At 37.7% G+C, this 16,071-nt stretch overlaps 1 protein-coding gene and 1 long non-coding RNA gene across 10 annotated transcripts in view; one reads left to right on the forward strand and one right to left on the reverse strand.

The window, feature by feature from the left end:
• The window catches only part of LOC134801938 (hemicentin-1), a 669,034-nt gene that overhangs the window by 562,113 nt on the left and 90,850 nt on the right, over nt 1-16,071 (forward strand). The gene's annotated exons all lie outside the window — the stretch shown is intronic.
• Nucleotides 6,222-7,982, reverse strand: LOC134801962 (uncharacterized). The gene is made up of 4 exons (XR_010145775.1): nt 7,859-7,982; nt 7,397-7,554; nt 6,885-6,941; nt 6,222-6,787 (listed from the first exon to the last, which is right to left on the reverse strand). It is a non-coding gene; the product is annotated as an uncharacterized LOC134801962 (long non-coding RNA).

The raw sequence follows: 16,071 nt of genomic DNA on the forward strand, positions 1-16,071 counted from the left end.
ATAACTGGCCAAAAGACGTATGTGTCAAACCTTGGAATCAGCCCTTTCGACAAAATTACGCAGACAAAAACAATACATAACAAAAACCGCTTTACTAGAATACAAATAATATACCAAAATGTTAGGGGACTACGTAGCCGAACCTCGCTCTTTTATAGAAATGCCCTCGCAAGTGCCTGTGACATATTTGCGCTCACTGAAACATTTCTAACTAGCTCGATACAAGATGCTGAGCTCTTCCCGTCGGACTACACCGTGTTCCGTAAGGATAGAGCAGGCGACGCGGGATGGGGAGGAGTTCTGCTAGCAGTGAAAGATATTTACAAACCTCAGTTAGTAATGCAAATTGATGGCTTGACACCAGACATGGAGATATTATTTGTTATACTTCATATTAAAAATAATAAAATTCTTATATGTGTAGCATACCTACCGCCAAATTATAATAGAGATCAGTATCTTCGCGTACTAACGTGTATTGAGAATGCAATTTGTACATTTTCTACCATAAAATCCATTATTATTGGCGATTTCAACCTCTCCTCATGCACAAAAACTGTAGTTGACCAATTTAACTGTTTCACCGAATTTTGCAAACTTAGGCAATTAAACAAAATTTGTAACGAATATGGAGGCATTTTGGATTTAGTTTTAACTAGTCTCAGTGACGTGTGCGTGGGTAGCGATGTCGAGCCGTTGATACCAATAGATCCATATCACCCACCTTTAGGAGTGACTGTCACCCTGCCAAGAGGACAGGCAAGACGGACCACATTATCTTCACCGTCACGTAGTGTTGAACATAGTGATGCTCCGACGGGATGGAATTTTTTTAAAGCTGATTTCTCTGCCTTGTATACAGAACTAGAGTCTATTGACTGGTCTGATGTTCTTAATTCAAATAACATTGATTCTGCGGTAGACGTTTTTTACAAAAAACTCTACGGCGTTTTCAATGTTACTGTGCCCAAACGTTTACCCAAAACTAAAGTATATACATATCCATCGTGGTACACACCGGAAATCAAAAAATATATCGAACTAAAATACTATCACTTAAAGACATTTAAATCATTAGGCCTACAATTTAACCTCGAAATGTTTAAATACTACAGGTCTCTCGTAAAGGAGTTAATTAACAAATCTTATAAAAAATATCTTCATGATATTGAATGTAATATAAGTAAAAACCCTCAAGAATTTTGGAAATATGTAAAAAGTAAACAACAGAATAGAAACATAATATCTGAATACATATATAAAGGTAAAACAGTCGTTGATCAAGAAGCAGTCGATGCTTTTGCGTCCTTCTTTAGCTCCGTATTCCAGCCTGAAGCTCCGCAACTAGATCCCAAAAAAGCGGAACTGGAGGCTGGTAACAACAATGAATCTATGATTGCTATCCCAACTATCAGTATTTCAGAAATCAGAGCCGCTATTCGGAAACTCAAACCTAAGTCGTCAGCTGGGCCTGATGGTATACCCCCGTTTCTAGTCAAGGACTGTGTATGCTTGTTAGAACACTCGTTACTTCACATATACAACCTATCACTCAAGCTGGGCGTATATCCATCCCAATGGAAGGTCTCAAGAGTGACCCCAATTCCTAAGATAAGTAAGTCCTCCGATATCACAAACTTCAGGCCCATTGCTGTATTGTCCGTGTTTGGAAAAGTGTTTGAGACCATTCTAAACCACTGCTTACTTAATCAGATAAATCGTAAATTAGTAGATTGTCAACATGGATTCCGCGCTTCACGATCCACTACTACCAACCCCATTTGCTTCTTTGATAGCGTTTTGCGCCAAATGGATACTGCACGACAAGTTGATGTTGTTTATTTCGACTTCAAGAAAGCTTTCGACTTAGTTGACAACAATACTCTCCTATGCAAACTGTCAGCCTTAGGTTTCACCCCTCAACTTCTTGTTTTCTTCTCTGACTACCTCAGGAATCGCACACAATATGTCCAATTAAACTCTTACCAATCTGAAAGGTATTACACTCGTTCCGGGGTTAGTCAAGGTAGCACTCTGGGGCCTACTCTTTTCTTAATCATGGTCAATGATCTGCCAAGTAATATATCAGGCGTGGAATCACTATTCTATGCGGATGATCTTAAAATAATTCAACCGGTCGTAAATCCATCCGACTGTACGGTACTGCAACAAACAATCAACATGGTTGACAGCTGGAGTAAAACAAACCGCTTGTACCTAAATGAATCTAAGTGCAAAGTAATAAGTTTTAGCCGGTCTGTAGATTATATCCTCCAGACATATACTCTTACTAACATTCCCCTTGACCGAGTAACAGAAATAAAAGATCTAGGGTTAACACTCGACACTAAGCTAAACATGCACTCACACATTATAAATATCTGCAAAAGTGCCTACAAAATTTTAGGGTTCATTATTAGAACGACTTCTGAATTTCGTGACCCTAAAATCGCAATAATTATTTATAATGCCTATGTTCGCAGCAAGCTTGAGTACAATTCTATCGCATGGGACCCTCGGGAAGCAAAATATACCACAATGGTCGAGCGCGTCCAACGTAAATTTGCTAGACATCTTTACAAAAGGTATTACAGATACTACCCGTACTTATTTCCGTCATCCTTTGTATTGGGAATGGTAGGGTTAGAGTCTCTCGAGCTAAGGCGTAAGCAAACGCTTGCCTTACACTATTGTCTGCTTTTAAGAAATCGTATTGACAACCCATCCGTTCTGGAGCGTATGCGTATTTTTACCCCAGACAACTACATAGCTGCAGTAGGGCGTAGCGCACGTAGAGCCAGAAACCTTTTTGCATATCCAAATGTTCGCACCTATCACGGTTCAAACGCACCCACGTACCGAGCAATAGAATTACTAAATAACTTCATAGCTACAGTCCAAAACGCAGACATATTATGCAAAATTAACGCAGAAATACAAACCTAATAAAAGATAGTTCCAATATGAGTGAAACTATGTGGAAAATTGTAAATACGGAATCCGGTAAACAGTGCAAAGTATATACTGATTTTACTGACATAATCAAAAAAACAGACGGGACCAGTTTTACCTCAAAAAAACAACTAGTAGACACTTTAAATAAACAGTTCGTGTCGGCAGCGGAGCAATGCGGAGCCCCGCGCGCCGACCCTTTGCGCGCTCTCGCCGCGCTGTCTTGTACCCGACCGCCTAATGATAACTCGCTCCTATTGAGTAGATTCTCGCCGATAGAAATCAATAAAATCATAGCTGGCAAAGTTGCAATTAAAAACACCAAAGACATATATGGTATCTCCACAGAACTACTGAACCTTGTTGCAACAAACCTAGCAACCCCGTTAACGACAGTCTTTAATGAGTTGCTACGCGATGGAAAGTATCCGCAAATACTCAAACAAATTAGAGTCTGTCCGATCTACAAAGGAAAAGGAAAAACGAGTGATTCTAACTGTTACAGACAAATTTGCATTATACCAGCGGTTGCTAAAATCCTGGAAAACGGGATAACATCTCGCATGACAGCCTTTCTGAACAAAACAGGGCAATTATCCGAAAGGCAATACGCTTACCGTGCAGGGAGATCTACCTCGATGATGGCCCGTGAAGTGATAAGTCGGATCCTTACCGCACGAGAGGAAAAAAGGGAGGTTGCGGTACTTTTCTGCGACCTCTCAAAAGCTTTCGATGTGGTGGACCACGGAGCCTTATCAGAAAAGCTACATCACTATGGCATACGAGGACAGGCCTTACATTTCATGGTGGAATTCCTGCGTGAGAGACGACAATACGTGTTGGGTCAAGGAGGTAACCTAAAATCGGATGGCTTGTCCACGGAAATAGGTGTTCCCCAAGGCTCGTCTTTATCTAACCTAGCGTTTTCACTCATGCTGAACGACCTCCCGAACACCGTAAAGGTTGGCGAAGTCTTCATGTACGCGGATGACGTGGCGGCCGTTGTCACGGCCGAGAGCCTGGACGAGCTGGAATCTAAATTGAACACAACCGCACAACATATTTTAGATTGGTGCCGTTTGAACGGACTGCTATTGAACTTGACTAAAACGCAGTTCATGCAATTCGACTTATCGGGCAGACAACGCCGTCCACTTAATATAAATCAGCAAGGCACTAGCATCCAACAAGTTTCAACTATCACATTCCTGGGGTTCCAGCTCGACCAAGGCCTTACGTGGGAACTTCATATCAGTGCGGTATGTGGCAAGCTGAGCAAGGCTTGCTTTGCGCTGGCGAGGCTAAGCCAAACATTACAATGTCAGGCAGTGCGGTCGTGCTACTTCGCGAGTATACAAGCCCTAATGCAATACGGCCTGGAGTTCTGGGGCCGAGCTGCTGAATGGGAACGCGTGTTCCGCTTGCAGAAGCGCGCTGTGCGAACCCTGGCACGTGCTAAGCACGACGACAGCGCCAAGCCCTATTTTATAGAACTAGGCATACTTACATTACCTTCACTTCTAATATTCCAGGCGGCAGTCTATGCGAGAGAGAACCTAGAACTGTATGGGAGACGAGGTGACGGAAATGCCCGGGTCACTCGAAACGCGCACAAAATAAAGACCATCCCTCACACACTCAAAAAGACGGCAAAGTCTATCCATATTACAGCACCTGTAGTGTATAATAAGTTGCCAAAATTTATAACAGAGGCTGTAAGTGATCCAAGTTTTAAATATAAATTAAAAAAATGGCTTATTGAGAAATGTTTCTACAGTTATAAAGAATTTATTGAACATAAAGAAATAACATTCAATAATGTGTATGAATATTAAATTATAACACTTAAATAATGATATATAAATAATTGCAATCTATTATTTTTATAAGTTGTGACCGTAATGAACAAATAAGTTATATGTAAATAATATGTAAATAATGTCTTAGTTATAATAATTGAATAATATGTAAGTTGTGACCTGTAATTTATCATTACCAATAAAGGATGTCTATGTCTATTCGCAGACAAATGGCCGTCCCTACAACGTAGTATCAGGATTTTTTTTAACTCTACCTATGTTATTTAATATCAGATTCTTTTTTTTATCTCTATGTAACTTAGTAATACATAATATGTATGTTCAATTATAAAGATAAGTGTGTAATACAATAAGTGTACCTACTAATCTTATGATACTGACTGATACTGACAACATATGTACCTAATTAACAGTATAAGTGCCTTGGCTGGAGCTGTAAACTTATACATAGTGTTTGAATAAAGAATAAAGAATAAATAATAAAGAATAGTACCCCTCTGCCACAAATATACGGTAGTTTTACTCCATTTTCGAGTCAAAGTATCTTTGTGTGACGTCCGTGTCTTTGAACAGACCAATCACGGCACGGGACTCGCTCACCTCGTTCCCCGCACCCCAGTATTTTGGCAGCATCGGTTTCATGAAATAATTGCTCTAAACTCCGTCTAGAGGATTCCTACTGCAAACTATAAACAAATTACCTACTGTACACAGAAATACGTAAATAAATAAATAGGTACATATTATAGGACATCCTTATACAAATTGACTAAGCCCCACAGTAGACGCAAGAAGGCTTGTGTTCACACGTTTCATAATTGGCTACTTTCCTACTAGGCAAATCAGCTTCTTTTTTAGAACTGTCAAAACGATTTGCTAATATGGAATTTATATGGAAACGTGTATAATGACGTCACGGTCAAGTCACCTACTTTTTATTATTCAATCCGATTTATTAAATAGAAATTGTGGTTAAAAATAACTGCTATGTATGTTTTTCTAATAATAATGTGATGTTTTATTGCGTGCACAGTGTGAAATAATTTATTTTAAGTAGAGGAAAGTACCCAATTATATTAAAGACTCAGTTTCATTGCTTATCAACTTTTTTCTTCTCGGGGATTCTCAGGGATCAAAATAAAATTCATCAGTGACCGTAGAAAATTTAGCAACATAAACATATTGAACCATTACATTGATGAATGTTGCTTAACTTTTTGTCGAACCTTAGATATAAAGATGACAATGGGAGACTGAATTCGTAAAGCTTGCTACTTATCGAATGGACCGGGACTTTTTGTTGGATCTGGATGATGTTATGCAACATGGAAGCTGTTTGAAAAGAAAACAATCTTTATATTCTTTCTTAAATCTGCTAGTAGCGATGCTTACAAAATATTTGATGGAAAATAAGAAGTTATAAATGATTAGTGGCGCTCTTTCAAGAAGTTTCGAAAACTAAATTTTTGACGAATTGTAGAAAATGTGCCTAGCTTTCAAAGAATTAGGCAAGCCGGTGAGAATCGGAATTTTAATGACTAAAACATATCATGTAAATCTTATATTTCCTTCAATCAAAGCCAATTAATTACACTAGTTTACATTTTTGTTGTTTGTAATAAATGTGTATTTTTCAGGAAAATTGTGTTTATGGATATTGCTGTTTTTAAACATCTTGACAGATCTTAAATTAAACGAAATATGAATGTAACAACATTAATATTTTTTTTATGATTTATATTTTTGTGCAAGTGACTTGTAAATTAAAATTACTTGCGACAGACTGTTGCATAACGTCATCCAAACCCAATCCTTTCCAAGTGTCGACCTGCAATAGCCCTTACCCTAAAAAAGGTTCCTTGCCCAATTGGTTCTGCACAATTCAACGTTTACATCTTTAAAATAGTAATATATGACCAATATGGCTAAAATGTATATAGGTGGGTAAATTAAAGATACCTTTACCAAGAATATTTTAATCACAGATTCATTAAGCTAGTTGATGGGATGGTGTCCTAAAAACAAACACATATATGAAATTAAAACTGGACACCTCCTAATTATAATGCATATATTTAATGCTACGAATAATGAAATCAGTGTTTAACTCACCCGTTCCATGTGTGTAACTTATGCGCATTTCTTTATGTGTCAAAATCGCAAGTAAAACTGTAAAAATAAAACATAATAAAACGACCGGTCTGGCCTAGTGGTTAGTGACCCTGTCTGCGAAGCCGATGGTCCTGGGTTCAAATCCCGGTAAGGCCATTTATTTGTGTGTGAACACAGATATTTGTTCCTGAGTCATGGGTGTTTTCTATGTATATAAGTATGTATTTATCTCTATAAGTAGGTATGTTTATATCGTCGCCTTATACCTACAGTAGGTCGATGTGTGTAAGATGTCCCCAATATTTATTTATTTATTTGTCTACTCGTATATTATATAGCCATGCGTGTGGCCGCTGTTGAAATACCTCGTTATGGTGCGAAAAATGTCTAGTAATTTTCGACTTTAAAAGCATAAGTGACTCGTGATAATTTATTTTATAAGTACCTATACTGTATCTCACGAAAGTTTTCTTATGGATTAATCCATGATTTAACAATAACCAGTAACTTACCCAAAGTATTTGGCCCAAAACGAGACTTTCTTTATATCTAGTTGCATATTATCTGTGGTAGGAGGTTGCTCATGTAATTCACGACAGTTGTAGAGGAAATTCACTCCAAAAGTAAAACCGGCTAAACTAAGAAATAAAATTATTGACAGTTGGTCGATCTGAAACAAACATAAATTGCCGACCTGATTCGAACAATGTTTATAAGATGTCACAGCGATACGATACTGATCAGTGTTTAGAGTGACGTTTTTGGTTGAAAAAATTACACGCTGTGACATCTTATAAGCATCGGACCGTGCATCAAATCACGGAAACAACTCAAAATTTGCATCAACTCAATTTGACACTTTTGTGGGTAAAATGCAGTTTTCTCATGAGTTTTTAAAGAATAAAGAGAGCCTTTACGAGCTGGTGTGGTGAAAATAAATATGAATTCAAAACAGTCTCAAAATTGCTTATTACCATTTTAGGGACGATACGTCTGTTCTGAAATATCATTCGTTACGACTACATACTCGTAGATTGTGATAAAAAATCAAATACACTGTAATTAGTTACATTCTTTTATTCATGTCCATAGATGTAGATAAAAGTACTTAAATACCACTAAAATTATGAAATTGATTTGTCACGGAATTAATTGAAACAAATGACCGAAAGTGATATTTATTGTGAAGTAAAACATATTTTGTCTTTTAGTCTATCCGTTTTTTTTTACATGCTTTGTTTACAAAACTACCAAAATTATGCAAATTTCTTCAAAACCCGGCTCCTTTCTGTCACTTCATTTCCCTCCTACTCTTACATACCCATATCTGACCTACTAGATAATAGATATTAGATATACATTCAATGCCCTGTATACCTTTCCCTTGATTGATTGACAGTTTGGATCTTATTTTGTGCTGATGTCAGTAATTTATGTGGCGTTTGGAATGAGACTTTGTACATAGGTTAGAAATACCCTAATCGAAGCGTCCAATTTATCTAGGACCAGAGGCACCTGCCGCGATAGCAGAGGACGCTGTTTCGATTCCAGCCTGGGGCACTGGAGGCCTTGGTCACTTTTTCTTAGTATACGACCTTTTTTTTAGTTATATTTATAATTTATTTTGAAACAAATTAAAATATTTTCTGAAAATAATTTGATTTGTTCTAATAGGTACCTATTTCTAATTGTATTGTCCAGAGGGTAGAAGCACGTTGTATTTATAAAACCTCGCTCCTTCATACCACTTCTCTGTACTTTCATACCTACATTTGACCTATTAGGTATATATTCCATGCCTTCTATACCTTTCCTTTGATGAAATAAACTAGGGATAGGGAGTCTATTACTCGGGGTTAATTTATGGGGTCAATTAATAGCGGCCTTATATTGTGAAGGCCTTCCACTAAACTACCACTAGGGATGTTGCGGATGCAGATTTTTTGACATATGCGGATGCGGATGCGGATGCGGATATTTAAAGTCTCACTTCCGCGGATGCGGATGCGGATGCGGATGTCAAGATTTGGTACTTAAAAAACGTCAGATATTACATTTTTAGCATTTTTTATTTTAAAAAAAACGAAACATTTAGTATTTGAGCAAGAATATAGGTGCGTTTTATTTAATAAACAGTAACTTGGCCGACTTTTCGGGATCTAGACGATTTCGTTATATAGAATGACGAAATTACCTAGCACTTACGCCGCCGGCGCCGCCGCTAATACGTTCCTGTTACCGACTTGGTCGACATCCGCATCATGCGGATGCTCCGCATCGATTTTATGCGGATGTTGAAAATCATGCGGATGTTCCGCGGATGCGGAGGCGGATGCGAATATCCGCAACATCCCTAAAAGGGTCGACGTGATTTAGTTTTTATATCGTATTCCCACTATTAATTAGCTAAGTGCTTTCGATATTAAAAGACCAGTATATACTTATTTATTTATTTAAACATTATTGCACGATAAAAATAAGTACACATGGCGGACTTAATGCTTTAAGGCATTCTCTACCAGTCAACCATAGGGTATATAATGTCCTATCCCTACTAATATTATAAATACGAAAGTTACTCTGTCTTATTACCTCTTCGCACTTAAGGACGACTCACGCTAGACCGGGCCGCGCCCGGGCCGAGGCGTCCGACATGTCATTTTCTATGACGGCTGATCTGATGGTGCTTTTCATAGAAAACGAAGCGCCGGAAGCTCCGGCCCGGCCCCGGCCCGGTCTAGCGTAAGATGAATCGCGAAACCGATTTAAATTAAATATAAAGATATATTTTAAGGCATGTCTTCATTCGTTTTCACTAGTAGGTACCAAAATTGTATTCACATCACCTCTATTCGAAAAAGGGCTTTTTCTTTCCTGCTTAGTCGGGATCAAAGTATTCTGTTCTACGACACAATTTTTATGCATACTATTTTGTAGCTTAATAAATTTCCTCATAAATAGGTGATGTGAAAAGCAGTATGTGTCACAAGATAGCAAAATTATTTCCACCTTGGTCGTTATCACTTGAATACCTCACTACGCTCAGGATTTTTTTAGAATCCTTCACTTCGTTTAGAATCCGTACGTACGCTATCGCCGTAAATATGTCATTTTGCTCCCTTGTGACACAATCTACTTTTTTCAGTAAATTATTTTTAGAAGGGTTGTCTATTTTCCTGTTAAAAACTCCAAGCCGCACAAATTAACCCAAAACTCCAAGTTTTCACCTACCCGCTTTAAAATAACAAAGAAAATATCCCATTGTACGCATCCATATTTCATGAGCCGATCCCGGCACAGATGGTGGGAGTGTTCGCTTCATTGAGTCGGGTTACTGTTTCACGTTCTCTGCGAGGACTGTAACACCTGTGGAAAGGTAACGTGTAGGAACGGGGAATTTGGAAAGTTGCAGGTAAAATAAAAAACCGGCCAAGTGCGAGTCGGACTCGCGAACGAAGGGTTCCGTACCATTGCGCAAAAAACGGCAAAAAAATCACGTTTGTTGTATGGGAGCCCCACTTAAATATTTATGATATTCTGTTTTTAGTATTTGGTGTTATAGCGGCAACAGAAATACATCATCTGTGAAAATTTTCAACTGCCTAAGCTATCACGGTTCTTGAGATACAGGCTGGTGACAGATAGACAGACGGACAGCGGAATCTTAGTAATAGGGTCCCGTTTTTACCGTTTGGGTACGGAACCCTGAAAAACGGACAAGTGTGAGTCGGACTCGCCCATCGAGGGTTAGATAGATAGATAGATAGATAGATAGATAAACACTTTATTCATTTCCACAACATACATGGTAATTACAAAGAGAGAATTATTAAACATTCACATGCAGCTTAAATTAAAAGAAAAACTATTATAATTTAATTACACGATATGAACATAAAAGGACATAACCATGTGTCGTGGCAGAGAATTGGCGCTGGCTCATCATGATGACGCGGCAAGCCACATCGCTGATATTCTGCCAGGACCTTACATATTTCCGTACTTTTAAGTACCTACTTGTTGTTATAGCGGCAACACGTTTCACGAGATACAGGCTGGTGACAGACAGACAGACTGACAGACGGACAGTGGAGTCTAGGGTCCCATTTTTATCCTTTGGGTACGGAGCTCTAAAAACGATATTAAAGCTAAAGTAACCAGTAAAATAGCTGTGATATACGAACAGACACACAGACATGAAGAAACTATAAGGTTTTCATTCTTGGCATTTTGGCTACGGAACCCTAAAAATAGAGGTAAAAACGTGATAATGATTTTTAGTTAAAATTAGTGGTTAAAATCAACTTGTATGGCTTTTTTTAACTGTATGTGGATCCGGAAAACTCAATTACACGTGTTTTGATTTGACCGTTTTTTTTTTTTAATAAAATTCCATTATAAAATTATGTCATCGGCAGAAAAAATTACGAAATAAAAAATTTTTTGAACGTGTATCCTTTATTTTTTTATAAATTTCGGCCTCACCTATTTGAACCTTTTTCGATAATCCTTTATTTTTAAGTGAGATATTTAAAATGCCAGAATCAGGGTATACGGATGCAAACAGTGGTTGGTAGCTTTTTATTTTAAAATTTACTTTGTTAAATGAAAATCCAGAAAATATTACGGAATAAAACGGATTTAAAATGTTAAATACCTGCCTAAGAGCATTATTTTTAATGTTCATATTTTTCTATACAATGTGTTTGCACAATTTTATCGACAAATCAACGAGACAGACCACAGACAAGAAACGAGAACATACCTTACCAGGATTAGTTTTAAATTCAACCCCTATGGGGGTGAAAATGGTGTTGACATTTAGGTACAAATAATAACTACGCGTACGTATATCATATTAGTCACTGATTGAGTCTAAGATCTAAAATTTAATATTATATAATTATTACTCTAGGTAGCTTTTAATTACTCCTTAGGTATAGGTTAACTGGAAGTGATCCCTCTTAGGGATAAGTTCGACTTTGTAGTACACATTTATGTTTTATGTGATGTAACCATTATTTCTATCTTTTCTTACAATAAAGTGTTTAGAGTTAGACTAAGAAAAAAGTCTGCAGCGATTTTCATAGCCCACGCAGTGCAAGTGTTATTTTAAACGTAAAACTTCTGTGAAATTATGACGTATAAATGACACTAACACTGCGTGGGCTATCAAAATCGCTGCAGACTTTTCTTGGTCTAACTCTAGTTAATACTTACTTAAAAATTTCTAAAATTGTGGGCAAAACTTGAAAGGTACACTCAACAAAACGATTAGCTAAGCAACTACAAAAATACAAAAATGTAATACACAATGCCAAATCTGTTCACAAAAACACAACAAAGTATTTCCTCATTGGTACCAACCCTACCAGTCCAATTTTATAACATCAGATAAACCTAATTTTTACAAAACGACAAAATTCTTGATACATAATACCATCCCTTACGACCTTTTGGTACTCGAGTAGAGAAGGGTCGAGCGATTCAGTTTATTTATTCCCGTTAATTTGATCGAAATCACAGCTCGGAATAGCCCCCTTTAAATCTTATTGCTTTGAACGGATTGCGCAGGTAAAATTTGGGTTTGACTGGAATTTGGAAGTTTTGACTCCAAAACTTAGTAAACAAATTAAACCTACTCAGGTTTAATTTGTTTACTACGTTTGGGATATATTATGTAGCTTTAACTACATTTTTGACTTCAAAAATCAGTCTACATGACTGACACTTATCTGACCCGTATCACTGACCGTTATACCTTCTCAATATAGACCGCGGGCCAGGAGCAAATATCGTCAGCCATCGCCTCCCGCTTGATATTTTGTCAGATGATAGTTTATGTAGATGCTATCATGAATTAAAAAAATAGTCAGCCGGTTGTATCGTAGTGGAAAGACCGTCACTGCCGTCAGTAATCTGTTGATCACATGAACATCTAAAGAATGTAAACAACGGGACCCTATTACTAAGACTCCGTTGTCCGTCTGTCTATCTGTCTATCCGTCTGTGTGTCACCAGGCTGTATCTCATGAACCATGATAGCTAGGCAGTTGAAATTTTCACAGATGATGTATTTCTGTTGCCGCTATGACAACAAATACTAAAAACAGAATATAATAAGTATTTAAGTGGGGCTCCTTTTGTGCGCGAGTCCAATTCGCACTTGGCCGGTTTTTTTAGCTCAAGTCAGACTTCTATAGTTATTCTTTTACGTCCAGTCACTTGATCTCTGTATTTACTACCCTGTACTTAGCCTTTCCTGTAATACTTACCTTAATTTTAAGTTACTTTTATTATATATTATTGTCAAGGCGTTAGAGTGCGTATATATATTGTGAGCACCTCGGCCGTTCCGATATATCTGATGGCAATTTTACATTAAAGGGTACTAGGTAGATACTACTAATTTTAATTAGTCATGCGGATAATCGATTATACACACTTAAAATTTAGTGATCCCACTAAGCAGTGGATTAACGACACAATTTTACAATCACTAAACCAAAAATATCATACCAGTTTTCAACTTTATAAAGCTAGCGTTAAGGTTCATCTATACAACCATCAAACTATACAACATTTTGACCATTTATATTATAACCCATATTACATTACATTAAGGTTCATAATACCTAATTTTCTTACATGTATCATTGGAAATATATTAGGTAGTATTACTTTGTCGTAATTAAATTTGTTTGAGCCTTTTAGTTGGAAAAACTTTGAGGTTCGTCCCATGGCGATTGAGGTTGGTTTGTTTGTTCGGCTTAAATATATGTAAGTAGACTGAGTGGTCACAAATATGTAGTCATTACTATAGGTATTTACCTAGCGAGTCTTCTCACCCGGCCCGGCTTCTCACGGGTAGTAAAATGTATTATTTTACTTACCTAATTATTTTCATTAGCTTGATGTATTGGCTATGGGCCGTAGACGAACTAAAGTCACCAACATAGCCCACCGGATTAGCAAGCTGAAGTGGCAATGGGCAGGCCTCATTGCACGCAGAGAAGATGGCCGATGGGGTCGAAAAGTGCTCGAGTGGAGACCACGGACTAGCAAGCGCAGCGTAGGACGTCCACCCACAAGATGGACAGACGACCTTGTTAAGGTCGCCGGAAGACGCTGGATGCGGGTCGCTTCCAACCGGCACGTATGAAGGTCCAAGGGGGAGGCCTATGTTCAGCAGTGGACGTCTTATGGCTGAGATGATGATGATGATTGGCTATGGGACATATTTTTGAGTATGTTGTGTGCACCCATATTTTTACACTTGACTGTACATCACACGCACTTCGAAAGCCCATTCCACTGAAAACAACATTAACATCCACAATCGTGGTAACACCGCGGGTCAAATTACCCCCTAATCGGGGTAAACTACCCGATAGTATAAGGATTGGGTTATTGGACGTTATTTATAGTTCGGGTAATTTTATGAACAGAGTTTGTTCAGAGTTTATTTCGTTATTATTCCATAAGCGGTTTTCGAATAGTTTAGGCTTAGTTCAAGTAAATCATTTTGGTGTTTCTTAGTTTTTATAGTATGTGGGTGGCAAATTGATAAGTATACAGGCTGCCTTATGTTATGGTATACGGTCAACGTAGCCTTTGGACAACGGCAATTCAATTCCCTATCTGACTTTCTAGCACCTTTATAGTATTTTGCGGCAGCTTACTAAAAATAAAAAATCTAAAATCATAAAGACACATACATGGACAGACTAACATATAGACAATAATTATAATCTTAAAAACTAAAATATTATTAGCGACACCACAGTTTTTTGATGCGTCACCTATTCTTGTGTAGGATTCGACAGATTCCCACAGAACCGCCGAAATACCACACCCTTAGGCCAGAAATCAATGGTAGTATTAAGGGATCCTGGAGTCCAAAGGCAACCTAACCCCAAGAATTGGCACGGAAAAGTCAGAAGGCGCTTCGCTTTCATTTTAGTAACTAGAGTTTTTAGGTTACTTAGCAACTGCGAACGATTTAACCTAAATTTTAAACCTCGAAGGCATTAACACTTTCTAACATAAACTAACTCTCGATGTTTTGTCCGGGCATCCCTAGTCCGGATCAATCCGGTTCAAACCGGAATGTTCCAGTTTCATCCGGACAAGCCGGACATTTGGGCATTAAGCTATTTAGAGCTGGCGTCATTGAAGGAATTGTGTTCCAATTTCGACTGCTGGCTATGTGCAAACTGGTGAGGGAATTACAGGTTACGACCAAAAAGTAGATAGGAATTGAATTACTTAAGTCAATTTGGAGAAGACCGTCTGTAAGGGAAGACTGTCTACACGCTCTTTCGTCACTTTTCTGTATCTGCTCTTTCGTCATTTGTACAGTCAAGTGTAAAAATATGGGTGCACAACCCGTCTCAAAAATATGTCCCATAATGTCAGCGAATTAAGAACTAGGTATGGGGACATATTTTTGAGTAAGTTGTCTACACCCATATTTTTACACTTTTTTTTTACACAAATTGACTAAGCCCCGCGGGAAGCCCAAGAAGGCTTGTGTTGTTGTGTTGTGTTGTGTTGTGTACTCAGACAACGATATATAAAATATATAAATACTTAAATACATAGAAAAACAATCATGACTCAGGAACAAATATCTGTTTCATCGAGAGTTTTTTGCCCTATGGCGGTCTTCCCAATCAAAAATGTTATATGCCGATCTTCTTCACATAGAAATAGAAATATCGTTTAGAAATATAAATAATCTTAGGTACTTTCAAATCTTGGGATTCGGCAGCAGACACGGGACTCTAAAGCCTAATAAGAGCCCAATATCAGCAGTAAGGTAAGCTTGCAGCGTAATCAAATAGTAAATAAATTCTCAGGTCAATACATTTGTTACATCATTATGAGTACTTCGTCCGCGTTGCGTTTTCGTTTCACCGGTTACACAAAATAACCTTATTTCACTTCACTATACAGTTGAACACACACCGGATCAATCGTACGAATAGTCCATCAATCTGTATCCAATCACCTTTAAAAAGTAACAAATACTATACAAAAAACACCAACATACTACCTTTTCACACTGAGAACAGGAAACGCGTTTAATTTTGAACTTTACGGTCTAAAGAATAAAGATTAAAGGTAAAAAATGTTTAAGTTAATTGAGAATGTTTAAGTGATGCATGAATTTGCTTTGTGCTTT

Source organism: Cydia splendana, chromosome 23 (assembly GCF_910591565.1).
Source record: "Cydia splendana chromosome 23, ilCydSple1.2, whole genome shotgun sequence".
NCBI classification, from domain to species: Eukaryota; Metazoa; Arthropoda; class Insecta; order Lepidoptera; family Tortricidae; genus Cydia; species Cydia splendana.